The sequence below is a fragment of the Spermophilus citellus genome, assembly GCF_964194105.1.
Source record: "Spermophilus citellus genome assembly, chromosome: 4".
Classification (NCBI taxonomy): domain Eukaryota; kingdom Metazoa; phylum Chordata; class Mammalia; order Rodentia; family Sciuridae; genus Spermophilus; species Spermophilus citellus.
In genome coordinates, this window is record NC_138185.1 from 104,357,112 (window position 1) to 104,371,819 (window position 14,708).

The 14,708-nt window shown below is 38.2% G+C and overlaps 1 protein-coding gene across 25 annotated transcripts in view; it reads right to left on the reverse strand.

Annotated features, from left to right (window-relative positions):
• NRG4 (neuregulin 4) overlaps positions 1–14,708 on the reverse strand; it is a 176,737-nt gene that overhangs the window by 8,003 nt on the left and 154,026 nt on the right. Inside the window, exon 10 of one of the 25 annotated variants that reach the window (XR_014021812.1) lies at positions 1,589–1,774. The exons of the other annotated variants lie outside the window; for them this stretch is intronic. The gene's annotated coding sequence lies outside the window, so the exon portion shown is untranslated. The remainder of the gene's footprint in view (positions 1–1,588; positions 1,775–14,708) is intronic. 25 annotated transcript variants of the gene reach the window in all.

The following is a 14,708-nucleotide window of genomic DNA, read 5'->3' on the forward strand; positions in this document are numbered from 1 at the left end:
AATGGGGGAAGAAAAGATGAGCAAACTTTTTAGAGACAATTGAAAACAAGAAATTAAAATATGTGAACACAGCATAAACAACAAAAAAGAATGAAGACAAGCAAACAGCATAACAGACTCGTGGGACACCAGCTATGTGCGACAGACATACAAACCTAGTTCCAGCTACAAAATATCCATTCTTTTCAGGGGCACATCAGTGCTTGTGTTCATCCACCCTTTACTTAGTAATAGCCCTGAAGCACAAGAATACACAAGAATAGTGATGCTGGCAGTTTTATTGCAGTATATTATTATATTTGTACTATTACAAATATATATTATAAATATATATGTGCACTTTTATACACACACACACACACGCACTGGTGACCAAACCCAGGTCCTGACACATCCAAGGCAAGCATTCTACCACTAAGCTATCCCTCCAGCTCTGTTGTTAATCTCTTATTGTGCCTAATCCTATAAATTATCCTAAGTATGTATGTACAGTCATGTGTTGGTTAGAGACAAGAATACACTGAGAAATGTGTCCTTCACTGTACAAACATCATAAGATATTCTCAAACTAAGTTACAACATCACTAGGAATATAACCTTATGGACTACTGTTATTGACCAAACCATCTATTATTTAGTACATAACTGCATATATATATGGTTTGGGACTGTTGTCTCAGGCATCCACTGGGGGGTCTTAGAATGTCATGCTTGTGGATACAGGGGGATTATTGTTTAGGCCAGCATCCCTTATGAATATTGATGCAAATTCCTCACTTCAAATACTTGAAACTGAATGCAACAGATTGAAAAGGATTATACACCATGACCAAGTGGGACTGATTCCTAGAATGCAGGGATGACAACATATAAAAATAAATATAATACTTTATATTAATGGGGGGACATTACTTGATCATCTCAGTGAGAAAAGGCATTTGATAAAACTTAACTCCCTTTTATGAGTGAAAATACACTCAACAAACTAGTAGAAGGAAGCTACCTCAATACAATAAAATCCATATATGAAAATCCCACAGTGCTCATCATACTCAGTGGAAAGATAAAAGTGTTTCCTTCTAAGTTTAGTAGCAAGATGAGGATGCTCACCTTCACCACTTCTACTCAATGTCTACTGGAGTCTTAGCCAGAGCAATCAGGCAAGTAAAAGAAATAAAGGCCTCCAAATTAGCAAGAAAAAAATTATAAATTATCGTTTTAAATTATAACTTGTAATTGTAGGATCTTAATATGTAGAAAACCCTAATGAATCTACAAAAAGACTGTTAGAGCTAAATGAATTCAGCCATGGGGCAGAATACAAAATCAACACAAAAATCACTTGCACTTCTATATATTTATAGTGAACAGTCTGAAAAGGAATCATGTGAACAATTCTATTTATAATAGCATCAAGAAGAACACTTAGGAATTAACCAAGGAGGTGAAAGACTTTGTTATGGTTTAGATATGAGGTATCCCCCTGAAGCTCGTGTGTTAGACAACGCAAGAATGTTCAGAGGTGAAATGGTTATGTTATGAGAGCTTTAATTAGCATATTAATCCATTGACATGGATTAACTGGTACCTGTAGGCAGGTAATGTGTGGCTGGAAGAAGTAGGTCACAGGGTGTGCCTTTGGCTTTATATTCTGTCTCTGGTGAGCAGAGCTTTGTGCTTCCTGTTGCCATGTTCTGAGCTGCTTTCCTTCCACCATGATGTTCTGCATCACTTGGGCCCAGAGCTATGGAGTTGGTCATCTATGGACTGAGACCTATGAAATTATGAGCCCCAAATAAACTTTCTGTGTTTTCTTGATGGATCTTTTGGTCATAGCAATACAAACTGACTAAAGCAGATGTACAATGAAAATTACAAAATACTGCTAAAAGAAATTAGACAAATAATTGGAAACATAACAGTACTCCTCAAAGTGAGCTACAGATTGAATGCAATCTCTATCAAAAACTTTTTTTTTTTTTGAAAAATGGGGAAATGCTCACTGAAGTTCAGATATAATCTCAAAAGACCCTGAACAGCCAATCAAAGTGAGAGGACTCACGCTCCTGGATTTCAGAATGCTCTGATTCTGGTATAAAAAGATATGTAAAGACCAATGGAATAGAAAAGCCTAGGAAAGAAACCTCTGTATAATGAAATGTTTTTTGAGAAAAGTACCAAGGCTATTTTCAACAAGTGGTGGTGTGTAAGTTTGACAGGCATGTGCTAATAAATAAAGTAGGATCCTACCTAACACCATATATAAAACTGAACTCAAAATGGTCCAAAGACCTCAACACAGGAGCTAACACTAAAACTCTTAGAAGAAAATAAGGAACTTTAAGGTTGCTGTATTTGACAACAAAATTGCAGGCAATAACAGAAAAATAGACCAAACTATTCATCAAAACTTAAACATTTTATGCATGAAAAGGGTACTATTTCAAGAGAGTAAGAAGGCAATCCTCAGATTGGGAGAAAATATTTGCAATTTGCACAATGTATGGATTTAACATCAAGAATACATGCAGAATTTGGGGCTAGAGTTGTAGTTCAATGGTAGAGTGCTTGCCTAGTATGTATAAGGTACTGGGTTTGATCCTCAGAACCACATAATAGTAAAATAAAGATATTGTGTCCACCTAAAACTAAAAAATAAATATTAACAAAAGAATACAGGGCTGGGGATGTGGCTCAGGCGGTTAGCGCGCTTGCCTGGCATGCGTGCGGCCAGGGTTTGATCCTCAGCACCACATACAAAGATATTGTTTCCGCTGAGAATTAGAAAATGAATATCAAAGAAATTCTCATTCTCTCTCTCTCTCTCTCTCTCTCTCTCTTTTTCTCTCTTAAAAAAAGAATACATACATACAGAACTAAAATGGGATGATAACACAAAAAACCTGATTTAAAAATGGCAAAGGACTTAAATCTCCAAAGAAGATATAAAGATGTCTAGTGAGCACAAGAATGAAAATTATAATGAGATACAGTAGGATGTCTCTCTCTCTCTCTCTCTCTCTCTGACTCTCTCTCTCTCTCTCTCTCTCTCTCACACACACACACACACACACACACAGACACACACAGGCAAGGATGCAGATAAATTGCAATTCTTATGCATTACTGATGGAACTATAAAGAAGTACAGTTATAGAAAACAGTTTTAATCCATTGTATTTCCTATTACAATATATCAAAATAATTGAAAGTATGGGCCTGAGGGTATATTTATACACCCAGTGTTCATTGCTGCACTATTCATAGTAGTCAAAAGTTGGAAATAACTAGTAGGTTAAAGGACAAAATATATTATCTATACAATGGAATATTCAGCCATTAAAAGGAATTAAATTTTCATGAGTCTTTAAAAAAATGTCAAATGAAATAAGCTAGTCACAAAAGGACAAATACCATTCGATTCCACTTATGTGAGGTATGTAGAATAGTGAAATTCACAAAGACAAAGTAGAGCAGTGGTTACTGTCCATCAAGGGATTTGGGGGGAGGAGTAAAAGGGGGATTATTTAAGGAGTGTGGAGAGCCATTCTCACACGTGACTGGGCAACGCTCTGGCTAATCTGTGTCGAAGCTTTCCCGGTCCTCTCCTGATGAGAGAACCCGTCCATGTGGGGGTGTAACTGATCATTGACCCCGGGGCCCAATCACTGACCCTAACCTTAGAGTGTGGCCCCCCTCAACCTTCATTGGATGGAATTCTCCCCTGAATTTCTTGTTCCCCAATAAAAGGCTACTCCCTGGCGTGCTCACTCTCTCTCTCTCCTGCTAGCCCTGAGTAATCCTTGCTGCCCTACGGGTGGTTCGAGGTGGTAGCCAGAGAGGGGAGCCGTCTCGGACCTGGTCATAGAAAAAGGTAACTGAGTCTGTGTGTTTTATTTCGATCTCGCTAGTTAACTTTTATGTCAAGAACCTCATTAATGAAACCAATGCGCTGGTCGCATGGTGGAATTGGCGCCCAACATGGGGCACATTTTAGTTTAGCTAGATTGAGTGCGCGCTATAAAGATAAAGATAAAGGAAATGGTGACAATTTGGGTCACAAAAGTACCTGGAGATATTGAAGGAAAGAGACATTAAATTAATTAAAATGGGAAATTCAACTTCTACGGATAAGGAAATGTATCTATTTTAGACAGTATAATTAATCAGAAAGGAAAACAGATAAAGAAAGCTCAGTTATTACAATTCTTAAAGATTGTAGGCAAATATTGTCCTTGGTTTTGTGAACAAGAGTCTCCAAATTTACTTACTTGGGAGAAATTAGGAAGGAAGTTACAAAAAGTTTGTCTTTCTAATGAATTACCTGGAGGCATAGATAATATTCAGAAAACTTGGATGGCTCTAGAAGTTTGTCTTTTTGAATATATGGGCCAGAGTTCGTGGCCCCCTGAAGACCTATTAAAAGGCATTCAGAGAGCTATTAGGTCTATTCAAATGGAAAATCCACCTGAGGCTAAGTTAATTCCCTTTCCCTTGAGTCGTTTAAAAACAAAGGCGCTAGGGGCTAAACCAAAGGTTAAAAATGTGACTTTAAACTTGCAGGATCAGGCTAGCCCTCAGGGAGATTATAGAGAGGAACAACATAGACAAGAAACCTCCACAGTCCTAGAAAGTCCTCCGGAAGAGGTAGAGGATCCTCCTGGGGAGGAAAATCCGGAAGAGATTCTTAGAGGGGCACAGAGTTCTTCTCCGCCACGTGGCTTAGAAACCCAATTTCAAAATGGCGACAGCGCAGAGTCTACCCATGACTCGCGCAGTCCAAGGGAGAAAAATCAGACGTTGAAATTCAGGACTTACAGAGAAATTTTAACAGGCTGCGTTTAACACCACCTGCCCAGGCTATTTGAATTCGGCCATCACCTGCTAAAAGGACAAAATTTAACAGGTACGCTGGATTAACAATGACTTTTCTTACCCCATTCCAGCAAGGTATTAGGAAAGCACAGGAAGCAAAGGAGGATACTAGCGGTTTTCAACTTTTTCCAGTTTTTGAGCAAGTTAATGAGCAAGATCAGAGAGTTAAAGTTCATACTATAATCCCATTTAAAACCATTAAGGAACTAAAAAGTGCATGTGAGACGTATGGTCCGAATTCGCCTTTTGTACAGAGCCTGATAGAAAATATTTGCTTGCAGCCCCTTCCTCCTAGTGATTGGATTTCTTTAGCTAGATCTTCTTTGAGCAGGGGAGATTTCTTGCTCTGGCGTACTTATTGGACTGATTTTTGTACTGAACAGGCAGAAAAGAATAGAAGACAGAATTTAGAGACGCCGGTAGAAATGTTTTTAGGAACATGTGAATTTGCTGATTTAGAAAGACAGTTAAATTATGAATTTGTAGTATACAATCAAATAACTGATTGTGCGAAACGTGCCTGGAGGCAGATTAACTCTAAAGACCAATCCAATTTAGTTCTTACCAAAATCAGGCCTGGTGCCAGTGAACCGTACTCAAGATTTCGTAGCCCGATTGTACCAGGCAGCAAACAGGTCAACCGGGGAACCAGGGGCGAATGAATTTATTGTTAAACAATTGGCATTTGAAAATGCAAATAAGTATTGTCAAGACGTTCTTAGGCCGCACCGTAAAAAAGGGACAGTTTTTAAGTTTATCCGCTTATGTTCTGACATAGACTCTACCCATTTGCAGACAGTAGCCCTAGCTGCAGCACTAAAAGAAACCTTAAGGCCACAAGATTTAGAACGAAAGCCCCACGGGAGATGCTACGTTTGCGGGAAAAGTAATCATTTTGCGCAGGAGTGTCACATGCACAATTTTAAGTTCAGGGCTCCATCTACTGGTGATAATAGATATTGCAGGACTCAACCCCATGCAGCAGATCAAGATGGCGTGGATCAGCCCGCCTTCTCGCCGTCATTTCCTCCTAGTGGGAGGACAAAAAACTTCCGGTCGGCCCCTCCCCAGGCCGAGCAACAATACGGGGAATTCGAGGATTGGTCGCACAGTGTGACGTCACTGGCGCCGATCAGGACAGCCCGCGATTTTTACCGGAACATAGATCGCAGACAGTTGTTTAGGACCTTCAAGGACAGTTGAATTGAATCCTGAATCAGGGCCAGAACAAATCCCTACTGGGATTTTCGGGCCGCTTCCTGATAATACTATAGGTTTAATTTTGGGACGTAATAATTTAAAGGGAGCCATTGAGGTGATACCTGGTGTGATAGATTCAAATTTTAAAGGACAATTAAATGTTACTGTAAGGTCCAATTATGCCCTAAGGCTCACTCCAAAGGATACATTTGCCCAATTGATTTTATTGCTTTGTGACAAAATTGATAAATTAGTAACTTTTTGTCAACAGATGTCTTCATATGACTGTGCACTAGCTTCCCATTCCTTGCATCATCAAAATGCTTCTAGCTTACGTAAAAAATTTAATATTACTAGAGAACAAGCTTGTCAGATTGTAAGCCAATGCCCTAAGTGTGTTATTCACACTCCATCTCTGCCATCAGGGGTAAATCCCCGTGGATTAAAATCAAATCAAATATGGCAAATGGATGTAACTCATATTCCTCAATTTTGTAAGCAATGTTATATACATGTCATAGTGGACACTTATTCTAGATTTATTTTTGCCACAGCACGTACTAAGGAAAATACTCAACATGTAATTTCTCATTGCCTAGCAGCTTTTTCTGTTTTAGGGTGCCCTATGCAGATTAAAACAGATAATGCACCAGCTTACGTAAGCTCTTCTTTTCAACAATTTTGCCAAGAGTTTAAAATTAATCATTAAACAGGAATTCCTTATAACCCCCAAGGTCAAGCCATTGTGGAACGAGCTCATTTATCTAGCTTCAATTACAAAAATTAAAGGGGGGGAATAGGGTTATGACTCCCCAAAATAGCCTTAATCATGCTTTGTTTGTTTTAAATTTTTTAAACTTTGACGCAGAAGGTCACACTGCTGCTGAGAGGCAAATGTCTCCCTCAGTAACAGGCCCTTTAGGCAGAGTTTTGTGGAAAGATTTACAGACCAGTCAGTGGAAAGGCCCAGACCCAGTGATTATGTGGGGCAGAGGTCATGCTTGTATATTTCCAGAAGGTGCTTTTCGTCCTATTTGGGTGCCTGAATGTGCTATCAGACATGGAAGAGATAGAACCCAGATTCAAGCGACTGAGGATCGACCTGGAGGAGCCCCTATCCAAAAGGAGGAGATATTGGAAAAGGATGAAGAAAGACCAGATTGACCCAGCCGAAAAGCTGATTTCATGGGAAGATGTGAAGAAGCTAACAACCCAGGCTTCCTGAATACTTCGACACCTAGGAGAGAACAGGAACCCAGTGATGATGGTAGCAACAGTAATTGCCCTGCTGGGCTGTCAGGTAAAGGGGAATCAAGTAGACACTTACTGGACATATTTCCCAGATCCACCCCTGGTACACCCAGCTGTGTGGACTGGAGAATCTATTCCAGTATTTACTAATGACTCATTCATGATGGGAGGATTTACAGATACTCATATTACTCCCAATCATGTGACTAGATTTAATTATTCTGGCTACAGTGCCCAATTACCTTTGTGTTGGTCACATGATAAACATGCTGGCTGTCTGAAAGTATCATTCGAAGAAAAGGCAGTGATTGGTAGACCTAGACTGACAAATAATTCTATTTATGGGGACTTAAAACCTTATACTAGATCAGTAATTAAGATGGGACTTTCCCATAACAAGCCAGTCATTTCTGCAAAACCTCCACGGATGCCCCACTGTCCAAATAGTTCTACAATTGAGATTGGCACCTTTCCTAGATGGATGGATTGTGTAAATACCTTTCCTGTACAACATAAGGTGTCTAAAGATAGTGGGTATATTTTAGACTGGTCTCCAAAAATTGATAAGAGACAATTACGAAGAAATTCTTCTATGACACCTGCAGGATTTGTTAGTAATATTTTGACTTATAGTGAAGGTGGTGTTCAAAAGGATGTTTGGCGTTTAATTGCTGCCTCAGAATTCTTACATTTTACAGATAAGCCTTTACCAAAATTTGTTGGCAAGAACTGTAAAGAGGGATCTTACTATGGCTTACGAGCCTGTGTCCAATCTCCTTATGTTTTAATTATTGGAAATGTAAAAGTTAAATGGATAGATGATAGATATATTGTTACTTGTAATAAATGTAACCTAACCAATTGTATTACTAGGTATAATGGAGGAAAAGGAGTGCTGATACTTCATCAGCCCTCTTTCGTTTTATTGCCTGCAAATATTTCAGAGCCATGGTATGCTGATACTGGTTTACAAGTCTTGCAGCAAATTCATGCCCAGCTAGAAAGACCTAAACGTGCTATTGGAGTTATAATTGTTGGTGTTTTGGCACTAGTCTCCTTTATTGCCTCAACTGTCTCTGCATCTCTGACATTGTCTCAGAATATTCAGCATGCAAAATTTCTTAATAATTTAGCTCAAAATACTTCTAAGGCTCTGCGTAATCAAGTAAATATTGATGAAAGGATTGAGACTAAATTGAACGCCTTAGAGGGGACTATTATAGACATAGGTAATGAACTTTCAGCCTTAAAATTTAAAGAAAGGCTTAAATGCCATGCTAATTATAAGTATGTATGTGTTACCGCTGCCAAGTACAATGCTTCTCTCTGGGATTGGGAGAAGGTTAAAAACCATTTGTTAGGTATTTGGCAAAATAGTAATAATAGCTTGGATATTCTGGAACTTCATCACCATATCCAAGACATTCAAAATAATAGAGCTGATTTTTCAGATCCTTCTTCTTTGGCTAACCAAATATTGAAGGAGTTGAATGGATTCAACCCTGGAAATCTTCTTAAACACTCAGCCTGGTACATTATTGGATTATTCTCTTTGCTGTTAATTCTCTTTTGTGTTGTAATTATAGGATGGTGAGTCTTTGGAACAAGAATACAGAAACTCCAGAGAGTGAACCACTGCCTCATTTTTAAGAAAAGAAAGGGGGGGATATGTGGAGAGCCATTCTCACACGTGACTGGGCCACTCCCGGTTTGGGTCTGAGGCGCTCTGGCTAATCTGTGTCGGAGCTTTCCCGGCCCTCTCCTGATGAGAGAACCCGTCCGTGTGGGGGTGTAACTGACCACTGACCCCAGGGCCCAATCACTGACCCTGACCTTGGAGTGCGGCCCCTCCTCAACCTTCATTGGATGGAATTCTCCCCTGAATTTCTTGTTCCCCAATAAAAGGCTACTCTCTGGCGTGCTCACTCTCTCTCTCTCCTGCTAGCCCTGAGTAATCCTTGCTGCCCTACGGGTGGTTCGAGGTGGGAGCCAGAGAGGGGAGCCGTCTTGGACCTGGTCATAGAAAAAGGTAACTGAGTCTGTGTGTTTTATTTCGATCTCGCTAGTTAACTTTTATGCCAAGAACCTCATTAATGAAACCAATGCGCTGGTCGCATGGTGGAAAGGAGTACAAAGATTGAATATGGGATCATATAGAGATTGATAGTGGTGATGGCTGTACATAATGTGAATACTTCATGTCCTTGAACTATATACTTCAAAGTAGTTAAAACAGTAAACTTCATATTTTATCAAAATGCACCAGGGGCTGGGGTTGTGGCTCAGAGGTTGAGCACTCACCTAGCATGCGTAAGGCAATGGGTTTGATCCTCAGCATCAAATACAAATAAAATAAAGGTATTGTGTCCATCTACAACTAAAAAATAAATATTAAAAAATAAAATAATAAAAATACATTAAAAACTACAAAAAAGAAAATAAATATGGGTTAGTTGTTAGAAAAATAACTCCAGCTACAAGGAAAGAAAACATAAATGCATATTGCTCAGTGAAAGAAGCCAGTTTGAAAGACCACATACTGTATGATGTCCAGTGTAGGACATTCTGGAGAAAGAAAAGACATTAGCGGTTGCCAGAAGTTCAGTGGGAGAGAGGGAGGAGTGAACACATGGAGCACAGGAGATTGTTAGGGCATGGAAATTACTATCTATAGTATAGGATGCTGTGATAGTGGATATATGGCATTATACATTCATCAAAATCTGTAAAACTACTACAAAAAGAGCAACTTTAATGTAAACTATGAACTTTAGTTGATAAGACTGTATCGATGTTGGTGTATTAATTTAAACTAATGTGCTGCACTGGTGTAGGGTGTTTCCTAACAGAGGAACAGGATGAGGGAGAGGAGTATGGGGGGACTCTGTACTGTCGCTCAGCTTTCCCATACAGGTGCTCCTTACCATGGGGTTACATTTTCCCAACCTATTGTAAGTCAAATACCCAAAAGTCAAAAATATATCTGGTACACTTAACCTACCAAACATCACAGCTTAGCTATAGTGCTGTGGGCCGCCGGTTGTTCCCCTTCTGATCATGTGGCTGACAAGCAGGGCTTTGCTGCTACTGGTCAGCATCAGAAGGGGATGAGCACATGTGCTATTTCAGGAAAGATCATAATTCAAAGTGCAGTTTCTACTGAATGTGTATCACTTTCACACTACCATAAAATAGAAAAATAATGACTCGAACGATTGTTAAGTCAAATCATAAGTTGGGGACTGTAATCTAAATTTTTTCTAAAAGTCTTAAATTTAAAGAATCACATCATTTCTTTCTACTTTCTTAGTACCTCAGACTCATCTGTTAAATAGTGATTTATGGTGAATGGATGAATAAATTAAACACTAGTGACAAATTTAATATACGGGGCCTACACTGGGCCAGACTGTGTAGAACCAGTTTTGAAAAAGACGTGGCTTGGGAATGGGATTGCGCGTCGCCGGTGCTTGCTCCTCTGCCTCAATTCTTTGCCAACCCTAGACCTTTGGTGGTCAGAAAACCCACCCTCCAATCTGCTGCAAGACTTTCTATACTAACAGTCACTATAGCTTTTTTTTTTTCTATTATGTTTCAATGTAATTTAAACAGGTGGAAAAAAAAATGGAGCACTTGACCTAGCTAATTCTCCATGTTGCCCCTAAAAAGATGAAAATTTGGTGTTCTGCAAAATCATGCACTAAAAACTACAGGCCTTTTGAGGAAAACAGGTTTGGGACTTAGTAACCTGTGTAGTAAGATTAACAATCCTAAATTTGCATTGGCATATGCTTTAAGAATTATTCCATCTTTTTCAGCCTTAAACTTTCAAGTTTATGTTTCTTTGAGATAAAAATCCTTGAACTAAATCACTTTTAACAGAAACCATTTTCATCAATATTAAAAATATGACATAGTGATGTCTTTATCGGTCAATGCTTCTGTCTACTCACTAGGTAACATGTCATCTTGGATGTTTCATCTCTGTGTAGTTGTAGCTTCCTGGATAGAGCAAAGAGTGAGATGTGTTTTGAAACCCTAAACCAGTCATTTTTTCATCATTTTTTTCTTGCTATCTCCATATATTCCTGAGGGTTTCTCTCTGGTTGTGAGGAAGTTTGCTTCCTTTGCCTTGCCACCTTAGCTTGCTGGGGAATCATGCTGGACCACTGTGACTTGCATACTACTAATGCCACCACTGGCCTGTTGCATATGAGCTGATACACATACAGAAGCACATGCGCCTGTCAGCACAACAGGCTGTTTCATGGAGTGACAGTTACTGTCTCATGTTTAAGGAAGAAGAGATTACATTTTTGCTTCATTTTACCTTATGGTGTTTCATTTTCTGCTTTTGTAAAATAAAAACAAAGATATAGTCTGCTTGATGTTTCTTCAGTGGTCTCCATGACCTTTGGAAAACAATTAAGATTGAGATGTTTTCTCCATTTCAGTTTTCCTTCGTATATATACCTACCTGCTTTGGCCTCATATTCACATGCTTAAACTCATAGCTTCTGCTAGAGTGTAGGTGAACTAACCTAGAACACCCCAAATTCCCAGCAGCCTGCCCTGCAGTGTTTCTCAGAAAACAGTTTTTTCAGCATCTGTATTCTAGACTCACACAAGTTCAGTACTCTGTTACCCAAAATTCTAAAAAGCCTGGTGATCTTTTGAAGATAATCAATCTAGAAGGTTGGTTGAGGGGGAAAAAAGTGCTACAGTGAGTAACTTGAGTCACTCTAACAACAAAGAAAGTAACATATGGCAATAAAATGGAAGAAAATATCAAATACAAGGACCAAAATATCCCATGGTTAACTGGGGCTATGATGTGCAGACAAAAGCTTTTCTAGCCAAGGAACCCTGAGGCTCCCGCCCACACCGTGGAAGCCTAAGTCCATGAGAAAGACATGGGTCCGGTAGCCAGACTTCCCTGGGTTTAAATTCTTGTTCATTTCCCTAAAATGTCATATATTTATTATTTATTATATTTTTATTAGCCATTTATTAGCCATTTGTGTATTTTCTTTGATAAAATGTCTAATAAAATATTTTGCCCAAATTTTGGTTTTCTTTAATTCTTGAGTTGAAAATAATTGAACGAGTTCTTAATACATTAAATGTATACAATAATTGGGTTGAAAGAGTCCGTTATCAAACATGATTTGCAAATATGTCCTATTTATAGACCTCTGTATCCGTTTTTATGTCAGCATGATACTGTGGCTCTATAGCAAGTCGGGAAATCAGATAGCTTGAGGCCTCAACTTTGTTCTGTTTCAAAACTGTTTTCTCTGTTACAGGTCCTTTGCATTTCTGGAAGAATTTTAGAATTATCTTATCAACTGCCATAAAAATATCTGCTGGAATTTTTATTGGAATGGCATTGCCTCTATCAGTCAATTTGAGGATTACTGACATCTTAACGATATTGGATCTTCCTAACCTGTGAACACAGTACATCCCTCTATCTAGGTGGTCTTAATTTCACTTCTCTTACAGATTTTACTGAAATGGTATTCCACATCTTTTCACATCACTGTAAATGGTATTATTTTTAAAATTTGCATATCCAGTTGTTACTGATACATAGAAACACAACTGACCTTGTAATATGGATCCTGTCTTCCAACTTTGCTAAACTACTAATTAATTGATCACATAAAATGTATCCTCTCTTTTACAATATTTTTAGGAAGAGTTTCTGTAGAATAATTGTATCTTCCTTGGAAGTTTGGCAGAAGTCACTAGGTAAGCCATTTGGGCCTGAATTGTCATTGTGGGAAAGTTTCTATATGCAAATTCAACTACTTGAATACATATGGGGCTATTCAAGTTATCTCTGAGAGTGCTTTCTTAGTTTTTGATGTTCAAAATATTTGTCTTAAGTTGTTTCAAATCTCCCCTTATTTATTTATCCTTTCAATATTTATATTATTGGTAGGAATGCCACTTAGCTTATTCTCCATATTGTTAATTTATGTCATGTTTTTTTCCTAACCAAAATGCCTACAAATTTACTAATTTTATTGATCTTAAAGAACCAGCTTTTAGTTACAATGATTTATGGATTTTTCTCTATTGCTCTTTTGTTTCATATTTCATTGATTCCTACACTAGCCTTTATGTCTTTTCATATGTGTGTGTGTGTGTTGTAGATGGACACAATACCTTTATTTTTAAAATTTATTTTTATGTGGTGCTGAGGAGTGAACACAGTGCCTCACACCTGCCAGGCTAGTGTTCTACCACTGAGCCACAAACCCAGCCCCCTTTAATGTCTTTTCTTCTTCTTACTTTGGATTTTTTTTTTTAAATAGGCTTTTCAGAGAGAAGATGAGATCATTGCTTTGAGAATGTTCTTTTCTAATTTAGATATTTACTGCTATAAATTTTGAGAAGGTATGCTTTCATTTTCATTCAGTGGAAAAGGTTAATTTCCCTCTTTTTGACTCTTGGGTTATTTAGAAGCATGTTATTGAGTTTCCAAATATTTAAGTTTTTTTCCCAGAGATATTTCTGTTATTACTTTCTTATTTCATTGTGGTCAGAGAAACATATTTCGCATGACTTGTATCCTTTTTAATGTGTTGAGACTTGTTATATGAACCAGTTTATTATATTATGAACTTGTTATATTCACAGTGAATATTTGGGGCACTTGAAAAGAATATGGTTCTGTTGGTTAGATGGAGTATTCTGCATATTAATCAGGTCCAAAAGGTTGATACTGTTGAAATCTGTTATATCTTCACTAATTTTTAATCTATCTGTTCTGCCAATTATTAGGATAACACTATTACAATCTCTGGTCATAATTATGGATTTGTCTATTTTCTTCTTGGAGTTTCATCAGTTTTGCTTCATGTATTTTAAAAGTTCTGCATTTAGGTGCATGTTAGAGAGGGTTCTTCAGAGAAACAGAACCAATAGGATATGTGTATATACAGAAAGAGATTTATGTTATGGAATTGACTTATATAATTGTGGAGACTTGGGAAGTCCAAAATCAGATGGGGAGTCTGGCAGGCTGGAGACTCGGGAGAAAGCTGCAGTTGAAGTCCAGAGGCAGCCTGCTGGTGAACAAGGAAGAGCCCATGTTGCAGATAAAATCTGAAGCAATCTGCTTGCAGGATTTCTTTCTCTGGTGCAGCCAGCCCTTTTGTTCTATGGACTTTAACTGACTGAATGAGGCACACACACATTATGGAGGCTAATCTGATATTTTCCTCAGAGTCCATCAATTTAAATGCAAATCTCATCCAAAGACACTCTCACAGAAACATCCAGAATAATGTTTAACCAAACCATAGCCCCAGCCAAGTTGACACATAAAATTAACTATCATAGTGCATAAACATTTAGTATTATTAGACTTA